The following is a 13,517-nucleotide window of genomic DNA, read 5'->3' as shown; positions in this document are numbered from 1 at the left end:
GCTGAGCCCTGATATAAGAGCCTTCCTGGGGTCCACACATGTCTCTGAGATTTCAGCTCCCTGCTGGTCAGGAAGCATGTTGGGGCCCTGGCTAAGCCGGTTTGGCTCCACCCTCCCCTCCAGCCCCAGTGCTCCTGGTTCTCTGTGCTGTTACCCTCCAGGAGGGCCTGTGGCTGGACCATCTCCAGGAGAGCTGAATCACCCCCCTCCAATGCATAGTCAAAAATTTGTTTCTTGGGGGACTTCCTTGGCAGTTAGTGGTTAAGACTCTGTCTTCCAATTTATGGTTGCTGGAGGGAAAGGTATAGTTAGGGAGTTTGGGAAGGTCATGTACATGTGACTATATTCAAAATGGATAACACACAAGGACCTACTGTATAGCGTAGGGAACTCTGCTCAATGTTATGTGGCAGCCTGGATGGAAGAGGGGTTTGGGGAAGAATGGATACGTGTATATGGATGGCTGAGTCCCTTCACTGTTCGCCTGAAACTATCACAACATTGTTAATTGGCTATGTGAAAAGTGAAAGCTAAAGTTGCTCAGTCATGTCCAACTCTTGGGACCCCATGGACTATACAGTCCATGGAATTTTCCAGGCCAGAATACTGGAGTGGGTAGCCGTTCCCTTCTCCAGGGGATCTTCCTAACCTAGAGATCAAACCCAGGTCTCCTGCATTGCAGGCAGATTCTTTACCAGCTGAACCACCAGGGAAGCCCATTAATTGGCTTTATCCCAATACAAAATAAAAAGTTTAAAGTTTGAAGAAAATAAAAGATCATTTCTTTCAGAATGGTACTTGAGAAACAGTAAGCTATGGAGATGGCTGGGTAAAAAGCTCTGTCTGCCTGAACCAGTGATATATCAGCTGAAAGCCAATTAAAGGGCCCCTGTCTAAGGCTTAATGTAGGTTGAGCAGGGAATGGAAGATGCAGTGGTTCCACAAGCTAACTCCTTTCTGGCTTCTAGGTTCACTTTCTGTTGCAGTGACCACCTTTCGGCATGCCTTCCCTGTGTCATCTGTGTCTCACCCACATATGGAGCCCTGCTCCACTTCTACCCATTCCCAAGTTCTGCTTCCTTCCAGTAGCCTATCCTGACAGCTACAGGCCTGTGGACAGCAGGCAAGGTTGGGTGCTCTTGTCCTACATTCCTACAGTATGTTATGGATTCTCTAGTTGCCATTATTTGCCTGTGAGTGTGCTTCTATCCTCTTTGGCACCACCCCTTAACAAACAGCTGCCCTAAGGCCACTTGCAGTCCAGGGAGCTTTCTGGTCATAGGCTCTGGAAGTCATTCTGTTTCATCTCGTAGTGTCTTACCCAGTGATAGGCACATAGTAGGTGCCCAATAAATGTTCGAATGAGTTCTAGTTTCACCTGGTTCCCAGGGTCTCTATTCTGGTTTTATTTTGTGACATTAATCAAATATCTCTTCTTCTCTAGCCCCTAGTCCCATTTCCACCCCTCCTCAACTTGAAAATGCCATATTTCTAGGAAATACCCATCAAAACATCGATTGGGTAGAAGATGCTTTGATGGACATAAGGAAGGGTGGAGGGGGAGTGAGTGCAAAGATATAGTTTATGCTTTCTAGGAACTTATAGAGAGGTTGTGGAGGCACACAAACAAACAAAACAGCCCATGAGAATATCTTCCTTGGCAGGAAGTCAAGAGCTGTCAGAACATAGCGCAGTGAAAAGAACTTGCAGACAATCCACATGATACTGATTTGGAACGTGGCTGCTTCTGTGGGCTGGAACAGCCAGGAAAGATTTTGGGAGGTGGGAGCTTAGTGAAGAATGGGTGGGATTTGAATAGGCTGAGCAGTGAGTGCGGACTTGAGCCACCGCAAATAGACAGGAAAATGAAAGTTGTGTTTGTGGAGGTGGGTCCCCCAGAAACTGGATGACGGGTTCTGATAGGGAAGCAGTGGGCAAGCCCAGAGTAGCAAGCAGGGGATGGACAGAAGTCTAAGCTGACCATTAAAGTTTTACTAGTCATTGGCATTGGTCACACTGAGGGGAGATGGTGTATCTCTCTAATGTGCTTAGTTTCCGTTTTTGTCGCCATCTTAGTTTCCTCCTTGCAAGGTAAGAGCTTCAAGGCCAGTGTCTAAGCCACCTCTTGCCTGTGGTTGTCTGATACAGGTTCAGGGATAAGTGGTCGAAAGATGAAACTGAAGGGTGTCGCTGACTCAGTCCGTTACTGCCCCATACATAATTGTTCTGAAGTAGAAGGTTTCCTGGAGGTTCATTCTGTATTCTGAGCCAGGCTGAGAGCCGCGTTTAAACAGAGGTCAAGGTTTATCCTTCTTAGTGTTCCCACCACCTCTAGCCTAGAGCTGGATCCATAGCAGGCACTCAGCAAACACAGGGGCTGGTGTAACCATAGACTGTGCTCAGCCAGCACTGAGCTCTCGAGGGTTTGAGTTTGTGTTTCCAAGCCCAGAAGAAGGTAGAAATGCAGCGGCATTATTTTCATCACAGCCCTGTTCACACGACCTTCTTTGTTTTCTTGCCTGGAGGGCGCGGGGCGGGGGAACAGGGCAAGTGTGCAGAGCTGTTTGACATCCCAGCAGCTGTACAGAAAGCTCGTTTGTTCTCCTCTCTCGTGTGCTGGAGTCGCTGCACATTACAGCTTCCTCCTGCACTGGTGTTAGCCTGTGGCCTCCGTCCTGCTCCTGCTTCTCCAGGAAGTGTCTGAGTCTGGTCCTGCGAACCCCAGCAGGGTATCTAGGCCCAGAGAGAGAAGATGCCAGAGCTTCCCCTTGGGGACAGCGACTGATCTCAACTGAGGAGCTGCTGTGGAAGTTCCAAGTTGTGGTTCTTTCTTTCTCGGGACTGAGAATGAGAGAAATGCAAAGATTCACCCATGACATCACCCATGGCCATCAGCCATGGACTTAAAGCAAAGGACTTGATTCAAGCCCCACTTTAGCCACCACTTTGCTGTTTGACTTTGGACGAGCTGCTTACCCTCTCTGGGCCATGCAGCATTTGGGTGGTGCAAGTGGAATGTGAATACAGATCTCCTTGCTCCCAGTACTTTCTCTTTCTGCTACTCCACAGAAACACTCCAGGCATTTGATATCACACTTTTGCTTTTGACTTCTTCCTGTTAGTGTCTGAGGTGTTCTTAAGAACAGGGACTTCCTTCAGAGGCCTGCTATCAGCGATCTACCCCCAAACCATAATTCTCCTACATTTCCTTCCTATAGATAATTTCTTTTAAGCCTCAGACTTCCTTGAGGCTACCTGATGAGTCTCACTCTTTATTTTTAAAGTCTAGTTGATTTATAATGTTGTGTTAGCTTTTCTGTACAGCAAAGTGATTCAGTTGTACACACACACATGTGGTAGTGGTTTAGTCACTTAGTTGTGTCCAGCTCTTTGCAACCCTGTGGACTGTAGCCCGCCAGGCTCCTCTGTGCATGGGATTTTCTAGGCAAGAATACTGAGTGGGTTGCCATTTTCTTCTCTGAGTTCTCAACCCAGGGATCAAACCTGGATATCCAGTATTGTAGGCAGTCCCCTGCATTGCAGGCGGGTTCTTTACCAACTGAGCCACCAGGGAAGCCCGCCCCCACCCCCTATATATATATATATATATATTCTTTTCCATTATGGTTTATTGAAAGTGAAAGTCACTCAACTGTATCTGACCCTTTGCAGTGCCATGGACTATAACCCGTCAGGCTCCTCTGTCCATAGAATCCCTGGTGGTTCAGACAGTAAAGAATCTGCCTGCAATGCAGGAGACCCGGGTTTTATCTCTGGATCGGAAAGATCCCCTGGAGAAAGGAATGACTACCCATTCCAGTATTCTTGCCTGGAGAATTCCATTCTGTTGGACAATCTTCATGATTTATTACAAGGCAAGGTACTGAATATAGTTCCCTGTGCTATACAGTAGGACCTGATGTTGTTTAGTGTGTCTCTTGATAACTGCTAAGAGATCCTTTGAGAAAATATGGGCCAATGAAACTGCTTTGGTGAAACAAGTAATACTTTCCCAAGACTGGGCACCATAAAATGTTGTCATATGAACACATGAATGAATGAATGAATTCCAGCAAATGGCAAGAGGATTGATGCCATGGGATCACCTGAATCATCATTGTAAAAGACCAGGTCGGTCCTGGGAAGACTCCTCTGTGAAACAGACCATCTTAGAGCAGCTCTGGCCCAGTTTCCGGTCCTGATGAAATGCGTTCTGTCCCCCACTGCCCCTGCAGTTCTTTCTCCACGTTGATGCATTTGATGAGACCGTGCAGAGAGCTGGTATAGGAGTGAAGGCATCCCAGGTTTGCTTCTGAAGCTGTAAGTGATTAGGCAAATCCTTTCCCTCCCCAGGGCATCTCAGTTTCCCCATCTCTAATGTTTAAGTGCCTTCCAGCACTAGCCTCCTGTGACTTTATGATTAAGTGAAGCATCCTTGCTGGGTCAGAGGCCACATGCTCAACAGGGAAGGAGTCACTCACCAAGTGCCATGGCCCGGGACACAGTAAAGCCTGTGGTGCCACTGAGGCTGCTGCTGCAGAGATTAGACAGGGACGCGTGGCATTGAGGCCATGCCCAGGGCCTGTTTTAGCAACACAGCTAGTAAATACTGACTCTGTGGCACAAAAATGGAAAGCAGAGAAGACTGTGTTAACTCACTCCAAGGGTAGAAGTTCAACAGGCACTGATAAGACAAGATGCATTTACACAATGTGTGGGTGTATCACTGACAAATAAGTTGTTTAGGGGTGGGGAGAGCCGACAACAGGAGGAGGGAGGTTTCATGGCTGATTCACAGCTGCTTACTCATGGTTCATTTTTTAATGAATGGATTCATACATTCTTGAAGCATACAGAAAAAAGACTGGAAGGAAATACATCGAAACAGGCACCGTGATGTTCTCTAGAGATGGTAAAATTGCCAATAATTTGATTTTTGGGGGTATGTGTGTGGTTTTTTTTTCTGTTTTTCACACTGTCCAAATGATCACATTGCTTTTGTAATCAGAAAAAGACAGTGTCTTAGGAATAAAATGCCCTTCTTTGCAGAGTCAGAAGTCACTTTCAGAATTGTCTAAGTACCTCAGGTCTTTGTGTTTTGCCTGCTGGGTGTTGTATGGTAACGTGGCTATCAAAAAACGAGAGAAGTCCATATGAGAGAAGTTTATCTTCAGAATAAACCCTGATCTAAGTGTGTTTACTTATTGATTGTACCCATGAAAGTGGAATGTGGTGGGAAAAAATTCCAGTCACTTGGGAGAGCAGGATTTTTTTTTCTGTGTCAACAAACACTTACTGCTTTGAGCGCCTTCTGTTTGCCAGCCCTGTACTCTGCAGCGACCAGGCCTGCCTTGGCCCAGATCTGGGCAGGTCTGAGAATAGGGCAGTCTCATAAGTGTTTCCAGTGGTTCTGGTAAGGTCACAGAAGCCAGGTATGGAGGAGGGCCCAGGCCTTAGAATTTGGAGGGCACAGGTGGGAGTGCCATTATGATAATAATTATCACTGATGGGAAACAGTGGAAACAGTGTCAGACTTTATTTTTCTGGGCTCCAAAATCACTGCAGATGGTGACTGCAGCCATGAAATTAAAAGACGCTTACTCCTTGGAAGGAAAGTTATGACCAACCTAGATAGCATATTCAAAAGCAGAGACATGACTTTGCCAACAAAGGTCCGTCTAGTCAAGGCTATGGTTTTTCCATTGGTCACGTATGGATGTGAGAGTTGGACTGTGAAGAAGGCTGAGCGCCGAAGAATTGATGCTTTGGAACTGTGGTATTGGAGAAGACACTTGAGAGTCCCTTGGACTGCAAGGAGATCCAACCAGTCCATTCTGAAGAAGATCAGCCCTGGGATTTCTTTGGAAGGAATGATGCTAAAGCTGAAACTCCAGTACTTTGGCCACCTCATGCAAAGAGTTGACTCATTGGAAAAGACTCTGATGCTGGGAGGGATTGGGGGCAAGAGGAGAAGGGGACGACAGAGGATGAGATGGCTGGATGGCATCACTGACTCGATGGACATGAGTCTGAGTGAACTCCGGGAGTTGGTGATGGACAGAGAGGCCTGGCGTGCTGTGATTCATGGGGTCGCAAAGAGTCGGACACGACTGAGCGACTGATCTGATCTGATCTGAAGCACCAACTGTACCCCAGGAACCGTCTGCATGTTATTACTAATCCTTACAAAACTTTGTGTGATACGCATTAGCTACCTTTTAGGGATGAGGAAAGCAGGGAGGTGAGAGGTGATACCCACAACTTCAGAGCAGACTTCCCTGGTGGTCCGGTGATGAAGAACCCGCCTGCCAATGCAGGGAACATAGGTTTGAACCCCGGTCTGGGAAGATTCTACATGCTATGAGGCAACTAAGTCCATGAGCCACAACTACCGAGCCCATGTGCCGCAACTACTGAAGCCTGTGTGCCCTAGAAGCCGTGCTCTGCAATAAGAGAAGACACTGCAATGAGAAGCCCACACACCACAACCAGAGAGTAGCCTCCCTCCACTTGCTGCAACTGGAGAAGGCCCCCGTGCAGCAACAGAGACCCAGTGCAGCCAAAAGTAAATAAATAAATAAAATTATTAAAAAACAAACAAACAAAAACTTCAGAGCCCAGCAGACTGTTTTCAAACCCACATCTGCCTGGCTGCGAAGCATGTGCTCGTCCCACCCTGCCAGGCTGCCTCTCAAGCAGTTTAGGGTTTTACAGTGGAGAGCATACATCTGCAGAGAGAGGCTGAGCTAACAGCAAGGTGCATGCAGTCTCCATCCGGAGCGGAGGGTCTTTGGAGGAGGAGGCAACCCCAAGTGGAGAGCATCGGCCAGTAACCACATGGAGCTTCCCTCATGGCTCAGTCAGTAAAGAGTGCCTGCAATGCCGGAGACCCGGGTTTGATCCCTGGGTCAGGAAGATCCCCTGGAGAAGGAAATGGCAACCCACTCCAGTATTCTTGCCTGGGAAAGCCCACGGACAGAGTAGCCTGGTGGGCTACAGTTCATGGGGCTGCAAGAGTCAGACAAGACTGAGCAAGACTGAGTGACTCAGTCAGTTCAGTTCAGTTCAGTTCAGTTCAGTCGCTCAGTCGTGTCCGACTCTTTGTGACCCTATGAATCACAGCACGCAGGCCGCCCTGTCCATCACCAGCTCCCGGAGTTCACTCAAACTCATGTCCATTGAGTCGGTGATGCCATCCAGCCATCTCATCCTCTGCCGTCCCCTTCTCCTCCTTCCCGCGATCCCTCTCAGCATCAGGGTCTTTTCCAATGAGTCAACTCTTCGCATGAGGTGGCCAAAGTATTGGAGTTTCAGCTTTAGCATCAGTCCTTCCAATGAACACCCAGGACTGATCTCCTTTAGGATGGACTGGTTGGATCTCCTTGCAGTCCAAGGGACTCTCAAGAGTCTTCAGCACCACAGTTCAAAAGCATCAATTCTTCGGCACTCAGCTTTCTTCACAGTCCAACTCTCACATCCATACACGACCAGTGGAAAAACCATAGCCTTGACTAGACACACCTTTGTTGGCAAAGTAATGTTTCTGCTTTTGAATATGGTATCTAGGTTGGTCATAACTTTCCTTCCAAGGAGTAAGCGTCTTTTAATTTCATGGCTGCAGTCACAATCTGCACTGATTTTGGAGCCCTCCCAAAATAAAGTCTGACACTGTTTCCACTGTTTCCCCATCTATTCCCCATGAAGTGATGGGACCAGATGCCATGATCTTCGTTTTCTGAACTTTGAGCTTTAAGCCAACTTTTTCACTCTCCTCTTTCACTTTCATCAAGAGGCTCTTTAGTTCCTCTTCACTTTCTGCCATAAGGGTGGTGTCGTCTGCATATCTGAGGTTATTGATATCTCCCCCCGCCATCTTGATTCCAGCTTGTGCTTCCCCAGCACTTCTGAACCTACCTAATAACTGCATGAGGATCCTGATGTATCAGCCCTGTCCCCACATGTGGGTGCATCTGCCCTCCTCGCCCTGGGGTGACCCAGTGAGGGCACTGGGGCCACAGGAACCATGGGGCAGTTGAGCCTCCTTTGAGGGTCCTCCTGACCAGTCCAATGGTCCCTTCATCTTCATCATTGCTTGTGTGATGGCAGAGGTCATTTGTTGGGGGAGACAGTTAGAGTTGGGGGCTGCAGTATCAGAACCTCTCGGGGAGGAGAAACTGGACTGTAGGCCTACTTTGTCCCTGATTAAAACAACCAGTAGAGGAGTACCATGGGGGTTTGACTTTGTAGCTGGCTTTCTGAATCTGAGCAATCAGCTTTTGGACCCAGAGAGGTGGTCCTCAGAGTCCTTGGGACTGGCCAGAAGCCTCGCTTCCTCACCCACCTCCCCTGGAAATCTCTCTGCCTTCAAACTAACTGGAGAGTGTTTTGCCCACTGCCTTTACCCGGGAAGGCCTGCCTTCCGACAGTGAATCCCTCAGAGTTGGAGTTCATTGGTTAAAATTGGTTTCCACTTATTTTGGGCTTTTCGGGTGGCTTAGTGGTAAAGAATCCTCCTGCCACACGGGAGGCACAGGAGACGTGAGTTTGATCCCTGGTGAAGATCTCTTGGAGGAGGAAATGGCAACCAATCCAGTATCCTTGTCTGGAAAACCCCATGGCTAGAGGGTGGGCTACAGTTCATGGAGTCGCAGATTCGGGCACAACAGAGTGAGTCCACACACACTCACACCACTTATTTTATTTTCTTAGGATAAAGTATATGTGTTTTTTTGGGGAGGGGCTGAATTGTGGTGGTATGTGGTGTTTTTAAAAAACTGTGTTTTTGGCCCAAGCAACTGAGTTGATTGAAGCCCAGCAGCACCCATAATAGAATGACTTATTTTGTGGTTCTCCAGAGTTGTGGCTAGAATATATTTGGTTTCCTGGCAAAGCCATATAGGATTTTTCAATTTGATGGAGAAGGCTTCAAAGTTACCAAAACTGAAAGGAGCAGAGGCATCTGTATTCTCCCGGCTCGAGAGTCTGGGCTCCTCTGAGGCTCACACCAATGTGTCTGTTTTTTGTTCTGTTTGTTTTGGGGGCGCCACGCTGTGTCTTTGTGTCTGCATGTGGGCTTTCTCTAGCTGTGGTGACCAGGGGCTACTCTCTAGCTGCGGTGCACAGACTTCTTAGTGTGGTGGTTTCTCTTGCTGCGGAGAATGGGCTGTAGGTACAGGGTCTTCAGTAGTTGTGGCCCATGGGCTCTGGAGCGCCGGCTCAGTGGTTGTGGCTAACAGGCTTAACCGCCTTGTGGCATGTGAATCTTCCTGAATCCGGGATTAAACCTGTGTCTGCATTGGCAAGAGGATTCTTAACTACTGGACCACCTGGGAAGTCCAGTGTCTGTTTTTTGACATAAAGTGATAAATGTAATAATCACCTTCATTTGTATAGTACTTTACAGTTTATGTGAAGAGGAACTAAAAAGCCTCTTGATGAAAGTGAAAGAGGAGAGTGAAAAAGTTGACTTAAAGATCAACATTCAGAAAACTAAGATCATGGCATCTGGTGCCATCACTTCATAGGAAATAGATGGGGAAACAGTGGAAACAGTGTCAGACTTTTATTTTGGGGGGCTCCAAAATCACTGCAGATGGTGATTGCAGCCATGAAATTAAAAGACGCTTACTCCTTGGAAGAAAAGTTATGACCAACCTAGATAGCATATTCAAAAGCAGAGACATGACTTTGCCAACAAAGGTTCGTCTAGTCAAGGCTATGGTTTTTCCTGTGGCCATTTATGGATGTGAGAATTGGACTGTGAAGAAAGCTGAGTGCTGAAGAATTGATGCTTTTGAAGTGTGGTGTTGGAGAAGACTCTTGAGAGTCCCTTGGGCTGCAAGGAGATCCAACCAGTCCATCCTAAAGGAGATCAGCCCTGGGATTTCTTTGGAAGGAATGATGCTAAAGCTGAAACTCCAGTACTTTGGCCACTTCACGCGAAGAGTTGACTCATTGGAAAAGACTCTGATGCTGGGAGGGATTAGGGGCAGGAAGAGAAGGGGACGACAGAGGATGAGATGGCTGGATGGCATCACCAACTCGATGGACATGAGTTTGAGTGAACTCCAGGAGTTGGTGATGGACAGGGAGGCCTGGCATGCTGCGATTCATGGGGTCGCAAAGAGTCAGACACGACTGAGCAACTGAACTGAACTGAACTGAACTTACAGTTTGTGAAGCACATTCACATACATTATCTCATTCGATTCTTGTGGCTACATTTCTAGATAGGCAGGGGCAATTAACCCCATTTTACAGAAGAGAAAAAAGAGGCTCAGAGAGGTTAAGTGACCTGGTCACACATCTAGGAAGAGGCAGCATCAGAAGTTAAGCCCAGGTTTTCTGACTCCAGAGCAGGAAAGGCAGGGAGGTTTGCACCCAGTTTACAATGCAGACCTGCCATGCTGCTGAAATGCAGGCTCTCTGGGCACAGGGAGATTTGAGCATCCCAAGACTGTCCTGGGCCCAGCAGAGCCCACTTCGCAGAAGATGGGACAGCCTTTGAGGTGCAATTTGGGGCTTTGTATGGGCTATGCCTCTGTGGTCTTCTGTGGCTGCTGTTTCTATTTGGTTTTTACAATTGCCTGTGAGGCAGCAGGGTGGGAGGTGCTGTGAGCCCCATTAGATGAGAAAATTGACATTTCAAGAGGTTGGGTGACTCACTCAATACCATGTGTTCCTTATATACAAAACAAATATGAATTGCGTGCCTGTGGGGGGCACATAGAGGGTTGAGATCATGGCTAGTGACTGGCAAGCAAGGGATATGGAAGTGAGTAAGCAGAGGGACCACAGCAGGTACTCAGCAACTCTCTGCTGAGTGAGAGCCCTGGAGGACAGCCCCACTGTTGCGGATCTCTTTATGTCCCACCCCAGCAGTGAGGACAGGGTAGGCTCAGGCCAGTGTTCCAGAAAAACTTTGTTATTCATGTAAATAATGATGATAATTGCTCGCGTTTATTGTGCTCCTGTTGTGTGGCACATCATAGACCAGGTGTTTTATCTGTGCTGTTTCTTATTTATTTGGCTGCCTTGGGTCTTAGTTGCAGCATGTGGGAGGTCTTTGTTTCATCCTGTGGGCTCTTTCGTTGGGGCACACGGGCTTCTCTAGTTGTGGCACTTGAGCTTAGCTGCCCTGGGGCATGTGGGATCTTAGCTCTCCGACCAGGGATCATACCTGTTTCCCCTGCATTGGAAGGTGGATTCTTAACCACTGGACCACCAGGGACGTCCCCTACCAGTGTTATTTCCAATTGTCCTCATTACCCCATTTTACAGATGAGAAAACTGAGGCTCAGAGAGGCCTAATCACTAGCTACCCCAAATCATCCTAGGATTAAAAGTCAGATCTGTTTGACTCCAAAGCTAGCGTCCTTCCCCTTGAACTAATCTACGTCTCTATGCAAATGAGCTCTGAGAAATTTGCTGGAGAAGAAGGGTGCTTGTCACTTTTGGGGGAGCTCGTGGATAAAGAAGGTCAAGTGTGGAGGGACCTTAGGTGGGTGGACAGGACCACAGCTCTGGATAGAGAATCTTTAACAGGTGATGAGCCCTGCTGGTGGGAGCCATGCCTAATGAGCGAGCAGGGTGGGGTGAGCTGGGTGGGGCCTTGTATTCATGGCTCCTCCATCCTGCGGATTTGACATCCTCAGAACCCAGGAGTTGCCTTGTCCCCCTCAGATACCCTCCCGGGAAAGTGCTACTACCACAGGTTTTGTGACCCCTGTTACACAAAGATGAGTGACATTTCCCAGGACTCCTGAAACCCCCAACCTGCTTCCCTGACTCCCTTCCCTGTTGTATTAATTTCCTGGGGCTGCCACAATAAATTACCTCAAACTAGGTGATTAAAACAACAGACATATATTCTGTCACAGATGTGGAGACCAAAAGTCTGAAATCAAGGTGTCGATAGAGCTCATTCCTTCTGGAAGCTCTGAGGGAGGCTGGGTTTCATGCCTCTCACCTAGATTCCGATTCCAGTTATCCTTGGCGTTCCTGGGTTGTAGCCATCACTCCAGTCTCTGCCTTGGTCTTCACATCCCCTTCTCCCTGTGTGTCTCTATGAGTCCTCCTCTTCTGTCGAATCTCCCTCTGCCTCTTCCTTTCTCTCTGCGCTGGGTCTTCATTGCTGCATGCGGGCTTTCTCCAGTTGGCAGACAGCAGGGGCCACGCTCTAGTTGTGGTGTGTGGGCTTCTCTTGTTGCGAAGCGTGGGCTCTAGAGAGTGGGGCCCACTAGTTGTGGTGTCCAGATCAGTTGCATGTGGGATCTTCCTGGACCAGGGATCAAACCTGTGTCCCCTGCATTGGCAGGCGGATTCTTAACCACTGGACCACCAGGGATGTCCTGTTTTATTCTTATAAGGACAACTGTGACTGGATTTAGAGCCTTAACAGGTAATCCAGGGTGATCTCCTCTCAAGATCTTTAAGTCCATGACATCCCCAGAGACCCCTTTTCCATGTAGGTTACATTCACAGGTTCTGGGGATTAGGACACAGATGTATCTTTTTTTGAGGGGCTACTATTTTACCTATCACATCTGCCATCCCTTGTACCTCCTGGAGCTGCCTGAGACCTCTGAAGTCAGTGTTCTCACTGAAGGCTGGGCCCTGTGCCAATGCGGCCATCTCCCCTCCCCAAGGAGCCCCCTGAGCCCATGGTCAAGTGGGTCTTGGCCCCCATAGACCGGCAATGGGATGGCCTCGTAGAAAGAGCTCCCAGAGCCCTGGGGTTAGCTGCTTTGAACTTCAGAGCGGTAATTGCCACCTGGAACACGCTGTCCTTGTCCTGCACGGCATAAGCAGGAGAGAGGGTGTCCTTGGCCAGGCAGGGCCCATGGGTCAGCCAGGCTGTCTGTCTCTGGCCAGACTGCCGCTGGCACGGGTCCCTGACCACACAGTGCCCTCTCCTGCCACCTCAGCACTCTGCAGAGACCTGCCCTGCTCTTCTGCCCACATCACCCCCCTCCTTCCCTGCGCGCCTTTTTTGAGGATGCCTCCTTTCTCCATGCCCTTTTTCTTGTCTGCGGACTTATCTCTCCTCTCTCAAAGGTGGCACATCTTGTTTCTATTTAATGATGTTGACTTTTCTGAGGGCTCATATCTGTTTTTTTAGTTAGATGTCAGCTCCCCTGTGGTATCTCTCCTGTAGTCTTTGGTAGACACCATTGGGTGCTCATCTGGCATAGGAGAGTGTTTGGGACTCCTGGCCTCGGCCAGGACCTGAATCTCCTTCAAAGACCCCAGAGCTGTTGGGATGGTCACACAATGTGGAACCTGAAAGGGACCTTCCAGAGTATCTAATAATCCAACACAGGTTTTCCAGAAGAAAAAAATGAAAACCCAGGAATGGGTGATATGTTCCTTTTATTTAAAAAAAGAAAACCTATTTTTTACCGTGTTGAGTCTTACCTGTGACAGGACTGTCACTGCGGTGGGCGGGCCTCTCCCTTTTTGAGGCCCCCAGGTCCGCAGCCCCTAGTTGTGCAGGCTTAGTTGCCCCTCGGCTTGTG

At 48.4% G+C, this 13,517-nt stretch overlaps 1 protein-coding gene across 8 annotated transcripts in view; it reads left to right on the top strand.

The window, feature by feature from the left end:
* DAPK2 (death associated protein kinase 2) overlaps positions 1-13,517 on the top strand; it is a 142,108-nt gene that overhangs the window by 24,925 nt on the left and 103,666 nt on the right. The gene's annotated exons all lie outside the window — the stretch shown is intronic.

Source organism: Bos grunniens, chromosome 10, assembly GCF_055505025.1.
Source record: "Bos grunniens cultivar Pamir isolate PY7600 chromosome 10, Bosgru_T2T1.0, whole genome shotgun sequence".
Taxonomy (NCBI): Eukaryota; Metazoa; Chordata; class Mammalia; order Artiodactyla; family Bovidae; genus Bos; species Bos grunniens.
The sequence above is the reverse complement of the archived record's forward strand: the minus strand, read 5'-3'. Positions and strand labels throughout refer to the sequence as shown.